A 25,402-nucleotide genomic window follows, 5' to 3' on the forward strand; every position below is an offset into this window, starting at 1 on the left:
CAGAGATCCTAGAAGGTAACAAGACTTCACTATTTCATTATAGGTGTAGTATATCCTAAAGAACACCATATTTGGTCAGAGAGCGACCCTTTCATTGAACGCCGATGACGCGGGCGGCTAGCCCTTGAACAACTGTGTCTTTGTCAAATAAGCACCAATCGGGGTCAAACAAAGCTAGCTAGAAGGCCAATGAGCTGGGCTTTACGGGAGTGTCCAGAACCCATGTGTATATGTCGTAAAACGTAGTTTCTAACCTTGTACGACAACATGCCTTTTCATTTTGTACAGAAATTGTAAGGATATTCAGAGTTATGAATTTATGAAAACTGGTTGTTTTGCAAATGTTGAACTTATAATATGGCGACTAATACTTGGAAAGCTAAATCAAAGTCCAAGTATACAGATTTTACAATATTCTTGCTGAAAAATGGAATATGAATGAAAGTGTCTCCTTCACGATTTGCGCAAATGTACATGGGGACTTCACACTAAAAGTCTTGAGGATCAGTCATACTCCAAGTTATCTATCTGAAACGTTGCACATACACTGCTGCCATCTTGTGGACACTATCGGAAATACAACTAGAGTTATGGCTATAACAGAGACCTTTCTCTTGCATTTCAAAGATGGTGGTAAAAAAACACTGGTTGTTTTTTTCTTTGTTTTCTTCTACCAGATCTATCCTCTACCACATGTTATGTTCTCCTACGTAAAATTCACATTTCCACAAACTTCAAAGTGTTTTCTTTCAAATGGTACCAAGAATATGCATATCCTTGCTTCAGAGCCTGAGCTACAGGCAGTTAGATTTGGGTATGTCATTTTGGCGAAAATTGAAAAAAGGGAGCTTTCCCAAAGACGTTATAAAGTGGCCAGTGATTCCTAATCTATATCTATAGGAGCAGACTCTGATGTGCTGGAGATGACTGTTTAGTGTCACGAACCGGCTCAAAGCCCGTAACAAAAGGGAGACACGTGGAGATAAAAAGTAACACAATATATATTTATTAAATAAAGAAACTATGTATAATATACAATGGTGTGTGTAATCAGTAATCAGTAGTGTAAGTGAATGTTTTGCATGGATGAATGTGATAATGCAAGGTGTTGAAAGATGCTAAAACAAACAACCAAAAAACACAACCAAACGCAACAAAATCTAACAAAGTGTCTGTATGGAGAGAGTCTCCTTGATGAATGGGGAAGTGGTGATTTTATCCTGGGAGAGTGGGCCCAGGTGTTCCCCATGTAGCTGACGACCCTCCCAACTCCGCCCACCGGCATCCTAATAGGGAAACAAGAGCAAGGAGAGAGAGAAAACGGTAGACAGAGTGGGAGGGTCGTCACATTAGTCAGTGGTGTGGTATAGAATACAATACAGTCCTCCTGAGATGGTCTGCGGTACGAAACCTCCTGAGACGGACTGCGGTCCGGAACCTCCTGAGACGGTCGGCGGTCCAGAGCCTTCAGCAGGGGTTCTCAGTCCAGAACCTCCAGTGACGGTCGGCGGTCCAGAGCCTCCAGCGAAGGTCCAGAGCCTCCAGCGACGGTCGGCGGTCCAGAGCCTCCAGCGAGGGGTTCTCAGTCCAGAGCCTCCTGCGACGATTCACCGTCTGGAGCCTCCGGCGATGATCCACGGTCCGGTACATCCGGCGAGACCCACGGTTCAGTTCCTCTGGCAAGGATCCACGGTCCGGAGCTTCCGGCGATGATCTCCACACCAAAGCAGCCATGGAGGAAGACATTGTAGCTGCGAGCGGAGTGGGTACTGACCATAGAGAGCTGTTTATTCTCTGTTGATTGGGGAGTGATAGTGACTAGGGAGGGTCATCTAGGTGTTTAATGGTTTATGTTGGCATGGTAAGGTTTCCAATCAGAGACAGCTGTTTATCGTTGTCTCTGATTGTGGATCATATTTAGGCAGCCATTTCCCCTTTGTGTTTTGTGGGATCTTGTCTCCAATTAGTTGCCTGTGTGCACACCAGTAGCGTCATATTTCTTTTGTGCTTTTTTTTTTTTTTGGTGAGTTCCTGTTTATTAAAAGATGTGGAACTCTAGGCACGCTGCGCCTTGGTCTACTTACTATGACGATCGAGACAGACCTCAAATGTTTGGTCAGTGTGCCTGCAATATTTGACAATCACTATGACGTCAGAAAGAAAAAGATTACTTGAAGTTGAAGTCATTTCAATGTATTTAACTTTGTGTCATTGACATTTAAAGATTTTCCTGGAAAAATATAGATGTACTCAGAGTATCAGTAGGTAGTTATTAAAATAATGGTTTGTATTAATAAAGTACTTAAAGTACATTATCTCGGTTGGTGGTCTTAGCTGCTTCACACATTTTATATCTTGAATAACATACGTACGTCCATCTCTTTTCAGAAATAATTCCCTATGGGGGCCCACTAATGGACAGAATAATTTCATTGTGTCTTGAAGTATAACCTATTTAATTCTTGGAATTTGGAATAAAGAATTTCTAACAAAAGCCACTAACAAGCAGGATGCAGATAAGCCACTCTGTTATGGGGAATGTTACCTCAGCTGAACATTATTCAGCCGCATATGTTATTGTCCATGTACTTTAAAAACATCATAAGGTAGTTAATTTAAAGCGTTTTATAGCAATTTATAGCCGTTTAGTGCGATTTTGGGACATTTATTTCTTTAACGCTGTGAATAGGTGGACACGCTTTCAGTTCATCCCGAACGCAGTTGGCATTTTCACATGGCAAGAGGACAGCTTTCCACCAAAAGACGATTCCTCCCAAGAAAGGATCCTTTGCCCAACATACTGATGGAAGAACAGCTCAAGGTAGGACATTTTTATTATGATAAATCGTGTTTCTGTCGAAACATTTTAGTGGCTTAGGACGCCATGTTTTTTGACGTAGCTTCGCTTGGCGCAAACTGTATTGAAAAGTAAGGATAAATTAAAAAATGTAATAACGCAATTGTATTAAGAATTAAATTGTCTATCAATCCCTGTCCACCCTATATTTTTTAGTCACGTTTATGAGTATTTATGTATAAGAGTAGATCACTGTCTAAGTGGCGCAAGGACTTTTTCTTTACCAGCTTGTCTACATTTCACATTGTCTAACCATGATTTTGGTGGCTAAATATAAACATTTTCGATCAAACTGTATATGCATGTTGTAATGTGATGTTACAGGAGTGTCATCGGAAGAATTCTGAGAAGGTTAGTGAAAAAATTAATATCTTTTGGCGATGTTGACTTTTATCGCTCACTTTGGCTAGAATCAATGCTGGGCTGCTAATTGCTATGTGCTAAGCTAATATAACGATTTATTGTGTTTTCGCTGTAAGACACTTAGAAAATATGAAATATTGTCTGTATTCACAGGATCTGTGTCTTTCGATTCGTGTATGCTGTGTATTTTTACGAAATGTTTGATGATTAGTAAGTAGGTAAACACGTTGCTCTAAGTAGTTTTTCTATTCCATTTGTGACGGTGGGTGCAATTGTAACTTATGCCATCTACCTGAAATATGCACTTTTTTCTAACAAAACCTATCCCATACCATAAATATGTTATCAGACTGTCATCTAATGAGTTTTTTTGTTGGTTAGGGGCTATAAATATCTTAGTTTAGCCGAATTGGTGATGGCTACTGGTGTTGGTGGACAAATAAAAGATGGTGGATTATGCTAATGTGTTTTTAGGTAATAGATGTACATCTTTACATATTGTGTCTTCCCTGTAAAACATTTTAAAAATCGGACATGTTGACTGGATTCACAAGATCTGTGTCTTTCATTAGCTGTATTGGACTTTAATTTGTGAAAGTTAAATATTTTAAAAAAATATATTTTTTGAATTTCGCGGCACTGGTTTTTCAGTGGGGGGGGGGGGGGGTGCCGCTAGCGCCACGCTGATCCTAGACAGGTTATGTACTTATTGTTTTACTAATTTGTATCATGATCCGAGGTTATTACCTTTGACATCCACACACAATAATCATACACTAGGGCTGAGTCCCAAATAACACAAATATGCTTTACAGTAAGCAAACAAACAATAGTCGGAATGGCTGATATCATAATGATAACCCAAACTAACTTAACCATTTTGAAGCTATAACAACCATGCATTGTTACATGTGTGGTGATGGTGAGAATAGCCAAGTAAGGCAAACAAAGGAGAGACAATTGCATAGGATTCTAGAATTATAATTGAGAGAGGTATAGAGTATTTCTTTTTGATGTAACTCAGGAGATCTGAGAAGCGTCTTTTCTCTGTGTACTAATTACAGTCATGGCAGCGATCTAATTAGACTGATGCTAATGAGGCTTGTTTACCCTTATCTGATGTCAAAGTGAAATTGGTAAGAATCGAAATAAAGGTGTCTGTGAATACTCCCTGCCAAGTATGATAAAGAACATCAAAAATGTATTTGTGTTTGTGCACTCAGACACAGTATTCCAGTTTATATAGTTATCCTTTTCTAAATAAGGGGTGCTGTTTGCACTTTGTAATAATTTCGTTCCCAAATTAAACTGCCTCGTACTCAATTCTTAGCTCGTACAATATGCATATTTTTACTGCTTTTGTATAGAAAACACTCTCTAGTTTCTAAAGCCGTTTGAATTATATCTGTGAGTAAAACAGAACTCGAGTTGGAGCAATTTTCCTATGAGGAAGTGAGAAATCTGAAATCTGCAGGCTGTTTATTAATCTGAGGTCGGTTTATTAATTTGCATTTCTTCTATTGGTTGAGATGCACTGCATACGCCTTCCGTACGCCTTTGTTGGCAGCTTGGCTACTATTCTCTACCACGATTTGTGCTGCTAAATATGCACATTTTCGAACAAACTCTATATGTATTGTGTAATATGATGTTATAGGACTGTCATCTGAAGAAGTTTGAGAAGGTTAGTGAAAAAATTCATATCTTTTGCTGGTTTATTCGTTATCGCTATTGTTGGCTTGAATCAATGCTGTTGTGTGGTTGGCTATTGTAGTAAGCTAATATAATGCTATATTGTGTTTTTGCTGTAAAACACTTCAAAAATCTGAAATATTGGCTGGATTCACAAGATCTTTGTCTTTCATTTGCTGTACGCTGTGTATTTTTCATAAATGATTTATGATGAGTATTTAGTTAATTCACGTTGGTCTCTGTAGTTATTCTTGTTGCTTTGGTGAGAGTTGTGATGGTGGCTGCAATGGTAAACTATGATTTATACCTGAAATATGCACATTTTTCTAACAAAACATATGCTATACAATAAATATGTTATCAGACTGTCATCTGATGAAAGTGTTTCTTGGTTAGTGGTTATTTATATCTTTATTTGGTCGAATTTGTGATAGCTACTGATGCAGTAAGAAAATGGTGGAGTAAAAAAAGTTGTGTCTTTTGCTATCGTGGTTAGCTAATAGATTTACATATTGTGTCTTCACTGTAAAACATTTTAAAAATCAGAAATGATGGCTGGATTCACAAGATGTGTATCTTTCATCTGGTGTCTTGGACTTGTGATTTAATGATATTTAGATGCTACTATTTACTTGTGACGCTATGCTAGCCTATGCTAGTCAGCTTTTTTTACTGCTGGGGGTGCACCCGGACCCGGGATTGGGAGGAAGTAGAAGTTAATGCAACCGCTGTGTTAGATTTTTTTTTTAACTTTAGTACGACATACAGCTTACGTTATAGCGAAACAGCGCCCAAAATCAGGGCGGAAAATATGACTAAACATTTTCAACAGAAATACGAATTAACATCATAAATGGTTCCTACTTTTGATGAGCTTCCATCAGAATGTTGTACAAGTTGTCCTTTGTCCAGAATAATTGTTTGTTTGGTTGTAGAATGTCCTCTTCTCCTGTCTGATTAGCAACCAAAGCTAGCCATGTGGCACGAACGTGCCCAACTTCACATAACACAAAGAAATGAAAATGCCGAAAACGCAATAAACGTTTTAACACATATATCAAATAAAATCAGAGCCGGAGATATCCAACGTCTATACAGAAAGCTTTTCAGAACGCAATCTGGGGTCCCTTCTCGCGCCTTCCAAGACAATGAAAATTCTGGTCACGTCATTCCAAAAGCTCTTGTTCGGCCTCAGATCAAGCCAGACACCCCATTCCACCTCTCACTGCCTATTGACATCTAGTGGAAGGCATATGCAGTGCATGTAGATCCATAGATTTCAGGCAAATTAATAGGAAGGCCCTGGAACAGAGCCTCGATTTCAGATTTTTCACTTCCTAACAGGAAGTTTCCTGCAAAATGAGTTCTGTTTTACTCAGAGATATAATTCAAACAGTTTTAGAAACTAGAGTTTTTTCTATCCAATAGTAATAATAATATGCATATTGTACGAGCAAGAATTGAGTACGAGGCAGTTTAATTTGGGAACGATTTTTTACAAAGTGAAAACAGCACCCCCTATTGAGAAAAGGTTTTAATTATTATTTATATTTTTTTAAACAACACATTTTTTTCATTTCACCTCACCAATTTGAACTGTTTTGTCTATGTCCATTACATGATATCCAAATAAAAATATATTTAAATTCCAGGTTGTAATTCAACAAATTAGGAAAAACACCAAGTGGGATGAATACTTTTGCAAGGCAGTGTATATCCCATATTAAAGGTATATAAAGTATTTTCCGCAAAGGCTGGGAAGACTCAAACCCACTCCCTCCAACCATGAACCATCAATATGCTTTTTAGGCAAAATCAGAGCTGTCGACTTATGGTTAAGCCTCTGTTTGAAGGTTTTCATTAATTTATCCCTTACGGTAGTTGTTGCGGTTGTACTTTTGTATTTTCACCCAATGTTCATCACTTGCTTTGTGGAGTCACTTGCTTTTTGATATTCTTGAAAATGTTCATAGCACATGATGACCATTTACTCTTTGCAGATAACCCTTAGACGGATGAATGAAAGATAATACATCTGACGAATATGCAGCTTAGAGCAACACAATATTGAAAATATGTTAATTATTTTCCACATGATAATTATTATTACGCAAAATAAGAATGGCCCCATGCAGATTCTCATTTATAAGTCATATTTATAAACCATCCTTTCAAATTTGATTATCAGTCTTTAACAGGGTGTTTGATCTCTGAAGACCATTGTTACGCTCGCAGTCCTCAAAACTCCCTGTCATAAATGAAACAAGGTGCATCGTGGTAGACATACATTTTCTTTATTATATAAATGTTCCACCAAAAAAAACAATAAACAACTCAACGAACGTAAAGCTAGGAGTGCAACAACCTGCAACACAAAAGACAAGATCCCACAACAGAAAGTGGGAAAAAGGGCTGCCTAAGTATGATTCCCAATCAGAGACAACGATAGACAGCTGCCTCTGATTGGGAACCACACTCGGCCAAAAACTAAGAAATAGACAACATAGAATGCCCACCCCAAATCACACCCTGACCTAACCAAATAGAGAAATAAAATGTCTCTCTAAGTTCAGGGCATGGCATGACAGTACCCCCCCACCCCCCAAATGTGCGGTAACCCGGCCGCAAACCTGAACCTATAGGGGAGGGTCCGGGTGGGCATCTACCCTTGGTGGCGTCTCCGGTTCGGGACGTAGACCCCGCTCCCTACGCTGATCCCTCCGCTTCTGTGAACCGGACCGTGGATCGTTGCCGGAGACTCCGGACCGTGAATCATTGCCGGAGGAACTGGACCGTGGATCGTCGCCAGTGGCTCTGAACTGGGAACCACCGCTGGAGGCTCCGGACTGCAGATCGTCGCCGGAGGATCCGGACTGGGAACCATCGCTGGAGGCTCCGGACTGCAGATCGTCGCCGGAGGATCCGGACTGGGAACCATCGCTGGAGGCTCTGGACTGCGGCTCGTCGCTGGAGGCTCTGGACTGCGGCTCGTCGCCGGAGGCTCTGGACTGCGGCTCGTCGCGGAGGCTCCGGACTGCGGACCGTCGCCGGAGGCTCCGGACTGGGGACCGTTGCCGGAGGCTCTGGACTGGGGACCGTCGATGGAGGCTTCGAGTCATGGATCATCACTACAGGCTCCGGGCCATGGATTTTCACTGGAGGCTTCGTGCCATGGATCATCATTACATGCTCCGTGCCATGGATCATCACTGGAGGCTTCGTGCCATGGATCATCACTAGAGGCTTCGTACGTGGAGCCGGAACAGGTCTCACCGGACTGGGGAGATGCATTGGAAGCCTGGTGCGTGGAACAGGCACCGGATACACTGGGTCATGGAGGCGCACTGGAGGTCTAGAGCGTAGAGCTGGCACAACCCGTCCTGGATCCGCCCGACAAATGTGGGGTGTTGGCACAGAGCGCACCGGCCTGTGAATGCTCACTGGAGACACCGTGCGCATCACCGCATAACACGGTGCCTGACCAGTCACACGCTCGCCACGGTAAAAACGGGGACTTGGTTCAGATCTATACCCTGACACCGCCAATCTCCCCATGTGCCAAACCCCCAATTTTTGGGGGGGCTGCCTCTTAACTTTCATTTTCTTTGATACGTTTTTCGCACACCTTGCAACATGAAAGTGGTTAGGTATTACAGCACTAAGGGTTGTGAGATCGTACAATTATCATGCTATTGCACCATTACCCTACATCTTTACCAATTTTCTGTCTTTCACATGTGACGTACTTCACTCCCTCTCGCCTTTGAGGATATGTCTCATGCAGCTTTTCAAGGTACTTATCCTGCATCAGTCTTGATGAGTCTTGCACCTGATGCGGTATGATCTAATGGGACATGCATTACTGTATCTTGAAAAAACAGCAGCATAATAGTATCATGTATAGAACTCCGCTGTGTCCCCGCATAGGTCTGATACCCTGTTATTTAACATCTCTGTCATTCTAGAACTGGGGCGGAAGCTGCACAGAAAATGTGCAAGTTTTAAAATCTTGGTGATGTGGTAACAAGTGTTGTGTTATATCTGAGTGGCGTTAATGATTCTAGTGGGGTTAACACCAGAGATTTAAATTGACACCACCCGCGGTGAATAAATTAAGTGTTATTTGAATCACAGTGGAATCAAAAGTTCATGCTGTTGTTGTTACTCAACTGTGTTGAGTTCATTTTTGTTGCCGCTATCAGAGAAAATGATGTGGGAGGGGCCTCATTATCATAACTTTCAGCATGCTTTGTAGCATGTTGAAGTTATTGAATGCAACAACCATGTCTCTGTCACTAACAAAAACAGTCATGGGTGGGTATCTATGACATTCACTCAAAAGGCTTGCTGGGAATAATGCAAATAAGACGTTACACCTTACAGTGTTAAAACAACACCACCCCAAAACACACTATTCACTATTCCCTAACTCTGAGAAAGTATAACAACATCAAATCTAATAGTGTTATTTTAAGTGGGAATTTCCGACACCAACACTAGGGGTGTTAGTTTGTCAACACTTTGAACAGTGTTAGTTTAACACTATTTCGGTAGGTCACACATAATTTCTAAGAGAGTGTTAAATTGAACACTGCGGGTGTTAAAATGTTGATCTCAAATTGGCTGTGTAGGATGAAATGGAATGATATTGTCTTATTAAATAAATGTACTCATTTCACTCTGCAGTGGAGGGAGATAAAAGTATTGCTGAGTTATGTAGTGTGGACATGGTCTGTTTATATTGAGGACTAGCTTACTGCCAGCATCATGCGCCACATGAAACAATCTTATGAGACAAATTGTCACCCACACATACACCATAAAGCAAAACTAATGGATCAGGGTATTGAAACATAAAACATTTTGATGTAAAATTGCATCAAACCAATGCAAATAACCAGAGAGAGAAAATAAATAAACTTTTATTCAGGACAGAGAATACTTTTTCTTGGACTATTTGACCCGGACAAACCTTATAGATTTCATACACTTGTTTGAAGTTGGAGTCACAGTAGGATGTGGGAAGATGTGACATGACAGCCTTGAAATTAAATTGTCAGGGCCTCGGCATGGCAACACATTCACACCTCTTGTTCAGGTTAATGGCTTCAACTTCTTCATCTTTTGCCCCCTATGCATTGATTACAATGGAGTCCAGCATCTACCTGAAAGGTTTGTCCTTGGATGTTTCTAGGCGTATCACAGAACGTATCAATTATCGCTGATCTGCCAAGGGTTGAAACCTCAAGGTGCATTTTAACAACGAAAAGATCCACGTCAGCAGAGTTGCCAACATCTCTTCCCCATATAGTTTCAGTCATTGGAGGATGCACTAGTTGCACAGGGAAATACTCTATGTACACAAAAACAATTTGCATAATGCATATTTAACTTCATTCATGGTCAGATTTGTAAAAACTTGAGTGGCCAAAGTCCCTGAGGAAAAACATTCATCAAGTTATATAAGTGCCCAGTTAATTTGTTTTGGATAATTGATCCAGGTATTGCACACCTAAAATCTGTGTGAATTAACCAAATCTGGCTTCCTTTTAAGTAAGTGTGAAAGCCGATAAAGTATCAACAGCGTGTGAGACTTTTGAATGTAATAGGATACCCCACAAGGGCCTGGAAGCATCATTGGGGATAGCCCTATGAACTGACAGATATGGTGCAACGATAGTGTCCATTCTAGGCCTTTGCAATGGCATTACAGTATTATAAGACATCTGACACACTTCAAATCAAATCAAATTGTATTTGTCACATACACATGGTAATGTAGCAAAATGCTTATGCTTCTAGTTCCGACAATGCAGTAATAACCAACGAGTAATCTAACCTAACAATTCCACAACTACTACCTTATACACACAAGTGTAAAGGGATAAAAAATATGAACATAAAGATATATGAATGAGTGAATGAGTACTTCATACACACTCCCACTGTCCAGCATGTTCTATGTGAAAAAGCATGACCTTGAAACGAGCAACAGATAATCATGTCAAATAGTGATGTAAATTATTTAACATGTCGCCTTCCCTTTTTTATAATTTTGCTTTTAGGGGTTGGTTGGTGTTTGTATCCGTGTCAGACAAACCTAGTGACCATGACCTCTGAGCTCAAGGAGCATGCAGAAGGATTTGTGTTCTGCCTCACAGCTGCACGCATTATGGCAATACAAACGTTCTAATCCTGCCTATAGGCGGGACCAACTGGGTCCCAAATTGTATCCTATTCCCTATGTAGTACACTACTTTTGATCAGGGCCAATAGGGCTCTGGTCAAATGTAGTGCAGTACAGGGAATAGGGTGCCATTGGGACTTAACCTACGTCATTGAAGTGATCTATAGTTCCACATGTGTTCCAATAAAATGGAAACCTAATCTGTTCAAAAGAATAAAATACATACACCATACCATTTCCGATAGTAAATGTTTTTGGCTAGCACAGACGTTAAGAAATTACACCAACATCCTTTATACATGCGGTGACAGCAAACCCGGACACTGCCTTGATGGGCCTGAAAGAATGTCACATTTGACATAACCAAAAAATCATGAAGGTGAAGACATTACATGATCGCTCTACAAAAAATTCTAATTTACCCCATAAATGTGTGTTTAATTGTAAACCACTGTGTTCAGCAGTGAGCAGCAATTGGGTGCGGGTGGTAAGGCTTTGGGGAGGGAGAGGTTTAGCGGATATGTCACCAGTCATAAATCACAGTCCACGATTAACAGCTACAGTATACACATTCATCTTCTTAACCTCTTAAAGAAATATTGCAAAGCCCCTGGATTAGGGCACAGCATGCCTGTAATCATTGTTGAGAGATAAAGAGTCACGTCTTCAATTAGACAAGATATACCGCCTGTCAACCATTCAATGGTATTTATCATATTCATTAGATTCAAACTTAACACTGAGGAACATTCACATAATATGGCTGTTTAACGAAGGATTACTTCCCCCAATGAATCATACATGTATGGTAGGAATTCTTAGGAATGACAGACTTAAAGACTTATCAAGGCCTGTGATGGTGAGGACCCTGGGACTAAATACCTCCTTCTGCAACTGGATCCTGGACTTCCTGACAGGCCTCCCCCAGGTGGTAAGGGTAGATAACAACGCATCCACCACTCTGGTGCTAAACACAGGGGCCCCTCAGGGGTGCATGCTCAGTCCCCTCCTGTACTCCGTGTTCACTCATGACTGCTCTCCCAGGTACGACTCCAACACCATCATTAAGTTGGCCGACTACACAACGATTGTATTTAACTAGGCAAGTCAGTTAAAACCTTTTGTCAATAGGTGGCGCAGTTAGCATTTTTTATTTCTGGGTGTTGCCAAATTAAACTGCCTCGTGCTCAATTCTTGATCGTACAATATGCATATTATTAATTCTATTGGATAGAAAACACTCTCTAGTTTATATAGCCGTTGGAATTTTGTCTGTGGGTGACCCAGAACTCTTTCTACAGCGAAATCCATGACAGGTACTGCGATGGTCTGAGAGCGAAGCTCTGATTTCAGATCAGTTTTAAAAGTCTGTGTATATCCTATGGAACGACATGAACTGCACCCGCCTTCCCCTGGATGTCAGTAACCAATGAGAAGTGGAATGGGCTTTCTGCGTAGCTCTCAGAGGTTAAAAAAAGGCCAAGGAGTGTGGGTAGCCCCCCTTTCGACTCTGGCCATTACGCAGAAGAGGACCTCGGGATGCCATTTTCAGAGGCTCGGTTATCAACGTGAAATGTATCCGTCTGTAATTTAATTCGATATAGGAGTTAGAAACATCATAACGTAGTTAATTTAAACCGTTTTATAGCAATTTATATCCGTTTAGTGCGATTTTGAGGAATTTCTATGTGATGCTCTTTGAAGCTTTGGGCACGTTTTGGGGTCCCGGTCGAACGTCAGTGGGCATTTCGACGGACAGAGGACATCTTTCGACCAAAAGAAGATTAGACCCAAGAAAGGATACATTGCCCAAGAATCTGATGGAAAATCACCTCATAGTAAGAAATATTTAATATGATAAATCGTTGTTCTGTCGAAATATTTTAAACGCATATTCCGCCATTTTGTTTGCTATAGCTTCGCTTGGCGAACCCTGTATTGCACAGTAAGGATAATTTTAGAAATGTAAATCAGCGAGAACTAATTTGTCTTTCGATTCCTGTCAACCCTGTATTTTTTAGTCAGTATATGATTAGCTTTCAATTAAACTAGATCACTATGAAAGATGGCGTCCGACATGTTGAGGCTTGATTTGCTACTATTTTCATTGTATAACCACGTTTTTTTATGGCTAAATATGCACATTTTCGAACAAACAATATATGTATGTTGTAATATGATGTTACAGGAGTGTCATCGGAAGAATTCTGAAAAGGTTAGTGAAAAAATTTATATCTTTTGGCGATGATAACGATATCGCTCCCTTTGGCTTGAATTCATGCTGGGGTGACGTTTGCACATGTGGTATGCTAAGTTATCAATTTATTGTGTTTTCGCTGTAAAACGCTTAGAAAATCTGAAATATTGTCTGAAATTACAAGATCTGTGTCTTTCCATTGCTATGCTTTGTCTATTTTTATGAAATGTTTTATGATGAGTAAATTGGTCATACACGTTGCTCTCTGTAGTAATTCTAGTCGCTTTGGTGAGATTTGTGATGGTGGCTGCAATGGCAAACTATGATTTATACCTGAAATATGCACATTTTTCTAACAAAACCTATCCTATACCATAAATATGTTATCAGACTGTCATCTGATGAGGTTTTTTCTTGGTTAGTGGCTATCAATATCTTAGTTTAGCCGAATTGGTGATAGCTACTGGTGTTGAGAAAAAATGGTGGACAAAGAAAAAGGGTGTCTTTTGCTAACATGGTTAGCTAATAGATTTACATATTTTGTCTTCCCTGTAAAACATTTAAAAAATCTGAAATGGTGACTTTATTCACAAGATCTGTATCTTTCATTTGGTGTCTTGGACTTGTGATTTAATGATATTTAGATGCTACTATTTAAATGTGACGCTATGCTAGTGTAGCGTGGTTCGTTCTGCGTTGTGTAATTCTTAATTAGGACGCTGCCACAACTGATGGTCTGCTCGTTGAAATCTTTTTATTTGCCCTGCACACGAAGAGACAACACACACGTTACCCTTGGTGCAGTCACAGCTCTCCGGCACCTTGCTAGCCGAGGGTCAGGCAAAAGAGCGCCAAAAGGAATTAACAGGTGCTGCGTGCACACACTCGCTGCACAACAGCATATACAAGTAAAACTATACAGAACATAATTCTGACAAAATAAAAGACATACCTGCACACGAAGAGACAGCACACACGTTACCCTTGGTGCAGTCACAGCTCTCCGGCACCTGCGCGAGCACATGTACACTCACTCAACCACTGTCACAAGTACTTAGAAGTTACAACAGATACCCCAGTCAGTGAGCTCTGTGAAACTTGTTAACATAAATTCCTACACTGTCCACACTATAACAAACGTATGGTTGCAAAACAGTACATTGTATAACCTTATGACGGTTTTATATTAAACAGTTTCGGAGCCAAGGACAACATACCTTGCTAGCCGAGGGTCAGGCAAAAGAGAACGATAAAGTGGTATGGGGATACAGATAACCCGCGATGGGCCAAACCAAAATATACAAAACTTTTACAATCACTTGTATGTACAATATTGGTATGAAAAAGTGTTTGTACACCAAATAAAAACATTAGCTATGCAGCTGTAATTAAATAAAAAAATACACTGAATTATTATTATTATTATCAGATTATTAACCTCTCTGGGATAGATGGGACGCTTGCGTCCCAACAGGCATGTCAAAATGTAGAGCGCCAAATTCAAAAAAATTATATATAATTAAACTTGATTAAATCACACATATAAGATATCAAATTAAAGCTACACTCGTTGTGAATCCAGCCAACATGTCAGATTTCAAAAAGGCTTTTCGGCGAAAGCATAAGATGCTATTATCTGATGATAGCCCAATGTAAACAAGAGAGTGTAGCCTATTGCTAGCGCTACATGCTACATGCTAGCGCTACTCAAAACGCTAATATAAAATATAAAACATGCATTACCTTTGACGAGATTCTTTTGTTGGCACTCCAATATGTCCCATAAACATCACAAATGGTCCTTTTGTTCGATTAATTCCATCCATATATATCCAAATTGTCCATTTATTTGGCGTCGTTGTACCAGGAAAAACAGCGTTCAATTTGAACAAAATCATGACACAATATCTAAAAAAAAATTACCTCTAAACTTTGCCAAAACATTTCAAAATACTTTTGTAATACAGCTTAAGGTATTTGTAAACGATAATAATCGATCAAATTGAAGACAGGTCAATCTGTTTTCAATACAGGATATCAACAAACTCACGGAACATTTCATTTCTTGCCCAAATCTCAAACATAAACAAACGACGTCCCTCCACTTCCGGGTAAATATCTTTTTCACCTCACAAAGAAAAAACCTTAACCATTTTCCATACAATGGCGACATCCAGTGGAAGCAGTAGAAACTGCGCATTTACTGATTAGAATTCTGGTTTGCCCAAAACAATCCATTGAACATAGAGGAACTTAACCTGTTGGGGATGGGGGCGCTGTTTAGACTATTTATGCTAATGTGGCTAATTTTTTAAACGGCTTCCCACAAAATCCTTGATCGTACAATATGCATATTATTATTATTATTGGATAGAAAACAGTCTATAGTTTCTATAGGAGTTGAAATTTTGTCTCTAAGTGGAACAGAGCCCATTCTACAGCAATTTCCCTGACATGGAGTCAGATTTGAGAAATGTTGGCCACTCTTCTGAAGTCATTTAAAAGGGCACTGTCGTTGCTATGACTATACGGACACTTCTTACGTCTTCCCCTGGATGCCTTTACGTGATGACGATTCCAACGGTGTCGATTGCGCGTTCACAGGCCCTACAAATGAAAAAACTCTGAAGCTAGTCATTCTTTGGGAGCTGCGTCATGAGCCTAGAGGACCCCGGCGCGCACCTGTTCCAAGCGTTAGTTTAGCCTGTTATATTTCTCCGGTCATCTTTTCACTCGTTATAGGAGTTAAAAACATCATAAGGTAGTTAATTTAAAGCGTTTTATAGCAATTTATATCCGTTTAGTGCGATTTTGGGACATTTATTTTTGCAACGATGTGAAAAGTTGGGCACGCTTTTCAGTTCATCCCGAACGCAGTTGACATTTCCACATGGCAAGAGGACAGCTTTCCACCAAAAGACAATTTCTCCCAAGAAAGGATCCTTTGCCCAAGATACTGATGGAAGAACAGCTCAAGGTAGGACATTTTTATTATGATAAATCGTGTTTCTGTCGAAACATTTTAGTGGCTTAGAACGCCATGTTTTATGACGTAGCTTCGCTAGGCGCAAACTGTATTGAAAAGTAAGGATAAATTAAAAAATGTAATAACGCAATTGTATTAAGAATTAAATTGTCTATCAATCCCTGTCCACCCTATATTTTTTAGTCACGTTTATGAGTATTTATGTATAAGAGTAGATCACTGTCTAAGTGGCGCAAGGACATTTTCTTTACCAGCTTGTCTACATTTCACATTGTCTAACCATGATTTTGGTGGCTAAATATAAACATTTGCGATCAAACTCTATATGGAATGTGTAATATGATGTTACAGGAGTGTCATCGGAAGAATTCTGAGAAGGTTAGTGAAAAAATTAATATCTTTTGGCGATGTTGACTTTTATCGCTCACTTTGGCTAGAATCAATGCTGGGCTGCTAATTGCTATGTGCTAAGCTAATATAACGATTTATTGTGTTTTCGCTGTAAGACACTTAGAAAATCTGAAATATTGTCTGTATTCACAGGATCTGTGTCTTTCGATTCGTGTATGCTGTGTATTTTTACGAAATGTTTGATGATTAGTAGTTAGGTAAACACGTTGCTCATTGTAATTATTCTAGTCCATTTGTGATGGTGGGTGCAATTGTAAACTATGCCATCTACCTGAAATATGCACTTTTTTCTAACAAAACCTATCCCATACCATAAATATGTTATCAGACTGTCATCTAATGAGTTTTTTTGTTGGTTAGGGGCTATAAATATCTTAGTTTAGCCGAATTGGTGATGGCTACTGGTGTTGGTGGACAAATAAAAGATGGTGGATTATGCTAATGTGTTTTTAGGTAATAGATGTACATCTTTACATATTGTGTCTTCCCTGTAAAACATTTTAAAAATCGGAAATGTTGACTGGATTCACAAGATCTGTGTCTTTCATTAGCTGTATTGGACTTTAATGTGTGAAAGTTAAATATTTTAAAAATATATTTTTTTTGAATTTCGCGGCACTGGTTTTTCATGGGGGGGGGGGGGGGGTGCCGCTAGCGCCACGCTGATCCTAGACAGGTTAACAATAAAAAAGTTAGTCCTCAGGGTTTTGACTGCTATATAAGTTCTGTTATACTTACAGATATGATTCAAACAGTTTTAGAAACTTCAGAGTGTTTTCTATCCAAATCTACTAATTATATGCATATCTTATATTCTGGGGATGAGTAGCACGAAGTTGAAATTGCGCACGCTATTTTTCCCTAAGTGAAAACTCTGCACCCTATCCTCAAGAAGTTAACATCCCCTCTTGACCTGGCCTATTTGAATTGGTCCTTGTGTGCAATTTGGTGCGTAATCTAGGGGAACAACATCACACTGCTACATTCACCCCCACTGTTTTACACTAGATTATAGGCCCAAAACAAAACACATTACTTTAAATGTAACAAAGCAAAGAAAGAAAAAAAAATTCACACCCACAGGGCGACAGAGTAACCCAGTGTAGTCCCTTAATTCTAGACCCACAAATGGTCGATCAGCTGAAAAGCTATCCCGCGAAGGATTAGGAAAAATAAGGGGTAGCTAATCCCTTATTCAACCGTATACGAAAAATGCCATATACATTTTATGCCGATGGACTACACACAAAGTTACATGAATTGTCAAATATATTAGACAAATCCACAAATCATTCTAAGACATGCTTAGATTCCTACATTCCTACAAAAGAAAAGGTGGGCAATATCCTACCGTCACTGAGAAACCAAGAACTGTTTCATTTCCTGTGTAGACATAGTTTGGATTAGCCTATCCACTGGCTTAATAAGTCTACCCAGTCTAGTCCGAACACCCTCACCCACAAACCTAGCAGGAATGTCACAGACAGCACTAACCCTGCTCAGAGGTCTAACCTCAGGATGGGGAGTACTACAGATCCGCATCTCCGGAGCCAGCACACTTTCAGTTACCGACTCAACACTAGTAGTGTCAGACGACTGATCAGAATCCTGGTAGATTGTCACAGACCACACTGACGAAGCATCTTCAACCAAGGTAACATCATCCACACTGAATGGAGTTTCGCAATCAGAACTCTTGTAGGCTTCGGGGATATCTCTCTGGTTCACTTCTGCTGAGCACACCTCACTTAAGGGGACTTCATACGGTTGTTCCACCTCACTTCCATCAGCCGGGACTTCACCATCCTCTTGGAGTATCCTCCCAGAAGACTCAGGAAGGCCTGCTACCCAGTGGACAGTCCTGGCGTCACTCCCATCCATTTGGCTGGACATTGCAGACATCTCAGAGATCACGTCACCACTCGATAGAGATCCGTGACCCTCAGGTTCCTCCCACGAAGGTAAAGGCAGAAAGTTGACTGGCATAATCAGGTTCCTATGCACAGTTTTGATGCGTCCAGTGGTAGGGTGTTGGATACGATATGTGTTCAGTGAGCTGTTCTTTGCAACCACTATGTACACCACACTCTCCCAGCGATAAGCCAGTTTCTTCTTGCCCCTCTCCCCCTTGTTAGCAAGTAGAACTCTATCTCCCTTCTGCACCGAGTGACCCTTAGACCGTCTGTTGTAGACTTCGGCTTGTCTCTTTTGTTGCTTACTGGCATGCTGCTGGGCCAATGTCATGGCCTCTCTCAGATCCTGACCAAGAGACTGGACATACTTATCCACATCTACTATGTCCCCATCCAGCAGCACACTTTCAAACATAACATCTACCGGCAACCTAGGGGTGCGTCCGAACATCAAGAAGAAGGGTGGAAACCCAGTAGTCTCATGAACAGTGCAGTTATAGGAGAATGTCAATGTGTTCAACATCTGAGGCCATTTAGCCTTAGACCTAGCTGGCAGAGCTCTAATCATCCCACCCAGTGTGCGATTCAGACGTTCTGCTTGACCGTTACCCATGGGATGATAAGGTGTGGTGTGGGACTTTTCAACACCAGATAACTGAAGTAATTCTGCAATAAGTAAACTCTCAAAGTTAGCACCCCTGTCAGAATGGATGCAATCAGCGAACCCATAAATGCAGAAGAAATTATTCCAGAGAACACGAGCAACAGTCTTAGCAGACTGGTTTGGACATGGATACGCACAGGCCAGCTTAGTAAAGTGATCAGTCACTACTAACACATCAATAGATTTGTTGTTTGAATCTTCGGCAGTCCAGAAATCAATACACACAAGTTCTAAAGGTGCCGTTGTCACAATGGAGACAAGTGGAGCTCTTGCTTCAGGCTCAGGTGCTTTACTCAACACACATCTCTTACAGTGGGCCACGTATTCCTTGACATCCTTCTCCATAGATTCCCAGTAAAACCGCTGTCTCGTGAGCCACAATGTGCGCAGCTGACCCTGATGACCAGCATCATCATGAACTCCCTTCAACACAAGGCCTCTCAAAGACACAGGTACGACATACTGGAATATTTTCTTCTTACTCACTGGGTGTTTTGAAACACGATACAGAATCCCTAACCGCGTGGTGAGTTTCCCCACTGTCTTAGAGTATAAACTGTTTCTTTAGCTTCAAAGACTCGCTCTCTCCTAGATGGGCGCCGGCCTCTATCTACAAAGAACATGACTCTGCTGATGATAGGATCCAGTGACTGGTTATCATACAGCTCCTTGTGTGTAAGGACAGGTAAAGGGCTCTGACCCATGGACATCAACTCAAGATGCTGCACATGTGAAGCGGCCCTCACTGTGGCACCATCATCCCATCGGCGATGGGCTTGGAGGACAGCAGACACCTCTTCACAGGAAACCAACCCACTGACATCGTCTCCAGCTCTACTCAACTCACTCCCAGGAGCCATAGACGTTCCACAGCCAGCCTCGGGCTGCTCACAGGAGAGACGGAACATGTCTTGTACATCATCCAGTCGAAGACCTCTTGCTTCCTCCAGCAGGACATCATATGGAATTCTTGTCAGTCGGTGCAGAACTTTGGAGCGGACAAATGGCTCTCTGCTCAAAGCATCAGCAACGACATTCTTGGGCCCTGGTATGTACTGGATATCAAAATCAAAAGGTGCCAGCTTTGCAACCCATCTCTGCTCACATGCATCAAGTCTCGGCTTTGTAAGAATATATTTGAGTGGATTGTTGTCGGTCCACACCGTAAACTTATGCCCTCGCAGCCAATGGCTGAACTTATCATGAATGGCCCATTTCATGGCTAGAAATTCCAGCCGGTGAGCAGGATACTTGGATTGTGCATGATTAAGAAATTTACTAGCAAAAGCTATTGGCCTGGCTATGGCCTTCCCATCTTGCACTTGGGATAGTACAGCTCCCAAACCACTAGTAGATGCATCAACAGAAAGCAAAAATGGCTGAGAAAAATCTGGATGAGCCAGCAGTGCCTGGTCAACTAGTGCTGCTTTCAAAGCTTCAAAAGCGAGTTGACACTCGGCAGTCCAGTCTGCAGCAGTGAGCCTGCGAGAGGGACCAGGCCTCTTTCTGCCCTTGCCTCTCCTAGGCTTCTTCTGACCTGTAGTCAGCTGAAACAATGGCCTAGCAACCATGGAACAATTCTCAATGTAGTGTTGATAGTATACTACCATACCAAGGAAAGAACGGATTTTGCTAGGAGACGGAGTGACACCATCAGCTTCCATCATCTCACTCTCAGTCACATTCAAAATGGTTTGAACCTTAGCAGGATCAGTGGCTACGCCCTCCTGCGAAATGATGTGTCCCAAAAACTTAACAGACCTCCTCAAAAACTTGCACTTAGACGGAGACAGTTTAAGATTGTGCTCCTGCAACCGCTGGAAAACCATCTCAAGTCTCTGCAGACTCTCTTCCTCCGTCTTAGCAAAAACCATCAGATCATCCAAATAGCAAAAGAGACTTAGAAAGTTTTGGTCCCCAAAGATGGTCAGCATCATTCTCATAAAAGTAGCTGGGCTGTTGCAAAGGCCCTGAGGCAAACGATTGTACTCGTGCAGACCTAAAGGAGAGGAAAAGGCAGTGTATTTCTTATCCTCTTCATGCAGTGGCACATTGTAGTACCCTGATGTCAAGTCCATTGTGCTGAAGAAGGCATTACCTCCCAGCGCCGCCAGTACATCAGCCTGATGAGGCAGGGGATGAGCATCCTTCACTGTGCGGGCGTTTAACCACCTAAAGTCAGTACACAGACGCAAGTCCCCAGTCTTTTTCCATACCAGCACCAATGGTGAGGCATACTCGCTGCTGGATTTTCTGACGATTTCCTTTTCCTCCATATCATCCAGTGTTTCCCTGAGTTTTTGGTAATCAGCTGGAGAAAGCCTACGATAAGGTAATCGAAATGGGCGGTCATCAGTCAGCCGTATGCGATGGCAGAACTCTTTTGCCTCTCCACAATCCAGGCTATGTCTAGAGAACACCGTGTCATACTTCTCAATTAAACCGACAAGTTTGTCTTTCCAGAACTGTGAAACTGGACACTCCTCAACAGACAGGCCTTGAAGTCCAAGATTGCTCAGTGTACTGTTGTCATTAACTACACTGCCACCAACTGAACTCTTAGCTGTAAGACTGCCATGTGAGCTGTCACATTGTACTTTTGCCACGTTCTGGTAAGTAGCTTGCTGCTTGACATCATCAAAATCCTCCAATGCAATACAAGGGTACACATCTGCCACTTTAGCATTTCGTCTCAGGGTAACTGGCGAAGTTGTTGGATTCACAATCTTCACAGGCAGCCATCCATCCCCCCACAGAGGCGTAACTACTCTCCCTACTAGTATGTGTCGATTCACACAACGAGACGTGCTGGGCTCGACAACAACAGTACTGCCCACAGAGAGTTTTGTCTTTGGGGGTAAGCGGCCCCACACCAGATGCTCACTCATGGGTTGGAGCGTTACTGCCCTCTTCAACTTAATGGTGCCCACTTTATCTGGGATGGAGTCTCCTCTCCATCTCTCCAGATTTGATAGGAGACGCAGGAACTGGCTGTCCTCACACTGGCCAGAGGGACCTGGCGCACCCACCACCCGCCAGTAGCTGTCATTTGATTTGAACTGTCTAATCAGAGACTTCAACACGTTAGTGCCAACAATGAGTTCATCAACCTGCCCATCTACGATCAGCACTGGGACTACATAACTGAAGCCATAAAGCTGTAGTTTCAAGTCACACATGCCCACTGGGCTAGTTTGCGTCCCACCACAACCCACCAGTATGATGTCTGAAGGAGCTAGAAAGTTCCCCTCTACCACTCCTGCCTCCCTCAACCGAGGTACAATATCTGCACGCAGAGTAGTAGCCATGGACCCACTATCTAACATCCCCTTCAGCTCAACTTTATCCTGTACTAGCACGGTGGTGTAAAACAAACTGTCATTCTGAGAAATTCTCATTGTGTTCTGAAAAATTACTGTGTTGTTCTTGGGTACTGACTCACAAAAATAAGAATAAACAGATTGGATATCATCATCAGTGGAGGAAAAATTAGACTGCCTCACATTGCCCTCCTCAGAATGGAGACTTTCTAGTTTTCCTGAGACCTGCCAGTCTGTCCACATACAGGGCTCTTTCGCTTCCCAGTCTCACTACAGTCAAAGCTCATGTGGCCAGGAGAGAAGCACTTGAAACACAGCTGATGCATCTGACAGTGAGCTTTGGTCCAGTGATTAATGCTTCCACAGACAGCGCACTCACGCTCACGTTTGGGGAACTGTTTACGGGGCCCTCTGTTCACAGACTGAGTATTGCTGACAAGAGCCTTCTCTAGCATACTCAAAACTTTCTCTAATATCCCACCCTCAGATACAGATTGGGCCTGTTCTGGTTCACGGCCACATCGAGAAAAAGATGACACATTAGGTCTGCTCTCAGGATCCACTTCCTCCTGGGGGGAGTCGAAGACAGCAGCCACCTGCTGTGAAAGTTGTGTTCTACCTGCTTTACGCTCCCTTAACAGTTCATCCAAACGATCCTGTACCTCACTGGCTGTCCAGTCACGAAGGGGTTTGCATTTGAACACTTGGGCCAACTCTTTATCAGGACAGTTGCGTACAAACATGACTGCCAACTCTGAGCACTGATTGGGCAAGGTTCTACCCTCACTTACAAGGTACTGTTCAGCTGCCTCTGCAGCTTTGTTAAGCCTAATCCAGAAATCTAGTGGACCCTCATTAGCATATGGTCTCATTGAATAGAAATCAGCTAATGGCATACCTGAGTAGACAGTATCCCCAAAGTGTTGCTTGAGAACACTGAACACTGCCTTAACATCTGTGACAACAGGGTTGTTACGCATCCAGGCTTTGGTCACATCCCGTGCCCTCCCCATGAGCCTAGACATCACCTCCCCAACATTCTCAGACCCAGTGTAACCCCTCTTCTCTAGGTAGACTCCCATTAGCTCCTCCCACTCCAGGACAGAGTACTTATCTGAGCCATCACCCCTGAAGAAAGGTGGAGCACTAACCTCTGACTTCACAACCAGATTCAGCTTGGACGCATCAATTAAAGTTGACCCACATTGTTCAGGCAGGGGAAACTGCTGGGATTGGTCAGGGGAATGGGCAGGAGAAAGACTTGAAGCCCCAGGCTGCAGTAAACTCGCTCTGATAGATTCTCCTATCTCTGAACCAATCTGCTTAATAAGGTCACTAAGCTGACTCGGTGTCCCATTATTACTGAGGACTGGGGACAATGGTACATCAAGAGACAGAGGTGGGATACCCTGGTCAGGTGGAGTAAACAGCCTACCCCTCCCAGTGCTTGTAAACTCAGGACTAGCAGCCACTCTACTCCCAGGAGCTGACTGTACCAATGGTGTAAATGCATGGACACCCATCCCTCTACCCACACTAACCACACCAAAATCCCCAGCATAACTCATCTTATGGACTTGAGAGTCTTCCATGGCTCAATAGAGAACTAAACTACAATGTAATTTACTGCATACAAATACAAAAAAAATGCAATAAACAAATTAACTCAAAACATGCAAATAAACGCCAATACAATTATCTAGTGAATATGCTACATTCACCTTCACTATTTACAGTATACATTCACTTATAGCAAACCATCAACAAGTGCGCATGCGCGGGTCGCGCATCTCCTCCACATGCACAGCTCCGGTGGTCAGCTTGAGCTAACCAGTCGGCAGGTCGCGGCACCAGTTTGTAGCGTGGTTCGTTCTGCGTTGTGTAATTCTTAATTAGGACGCTGCCACAACTGATGGTCTGCTCGTTGAAATCTTTTTATTTGCCCTGCACACGAAGAGACAACACACACGTCACCCTTGGTGCAGTCACAGCTCTCCGGCACCTTGCTAGCCGAGGGTCAGGCAAAAGAGCGCCAAAAGGAATTAACAGGTGCTGCGTGCACACACTCGCTGCACAACAGCATATACAAGTAAAACTATACAGAACATAATTCTGACAAAATAAAAGACATACCTGCACACGAAGAGACAGCACACACGTTACCCTTGGTGCAGTCACAGCTCTCCGGCACCTGCGCGAGCACATGTACACTCACTCAACCACTGTCACAAGTACTTAGAAGTTACAACAGATACCCCAGTCAGTGAGCTCTGTGAAACTTGTTAACATAAATTCCTACACTGTCCACACTATAACAAACGTATGGTTGCAAAACAGTACATTGTATAACCTTATGACGGTTTTATATTAAACAGTTTCGGAGCCAAGGACAACATACCTTGCTAGCCGAGGGTCAGGCAAAAGAGAACGATAAAGTGGTATGGGGATACAGATAACCCGCGATGGGCCAAACCAAAATATACAAAACTTTTACAATCACTTGTATGTACAATATTGGTATGAAAAAGTGTTTGTACACCAAATAAAAACATTAGCTATGCAGCTGTAATTAAATAAAAAAATACACTGAATTATTATTATTATTATCAGATTATTAACATCCCCTCTTGACCTGGCCTATTTGAATTGGTCCTTGTGTGCAATTTGGTGCGTAATCTAGGGGAACAACATCACACTGCTACACTAGTGATGCTAATCAGTGTGGGGGGGGGTGGGGGGTGATCCCGGATCCGGGTTTCTGAGGCAGTAAAAGTTAAGAACAAATTCTTATTTACAATGACTGCCTAGGAAC

This window comes from Salvelinus fontinalis, chromosome 25 (assembly GCF_029448725.1).
Source record: "Salvelinus fontinalis isolate EN_2023a chromosome 25, ASM2944872v1, whole genome shotgun sequence".
NCBI lineage: Eukaryota > Metazoa > Chordata > Actinopteri > Salmoniformes > Salmonidae > Salvelinus > Salvelinus fontinalis.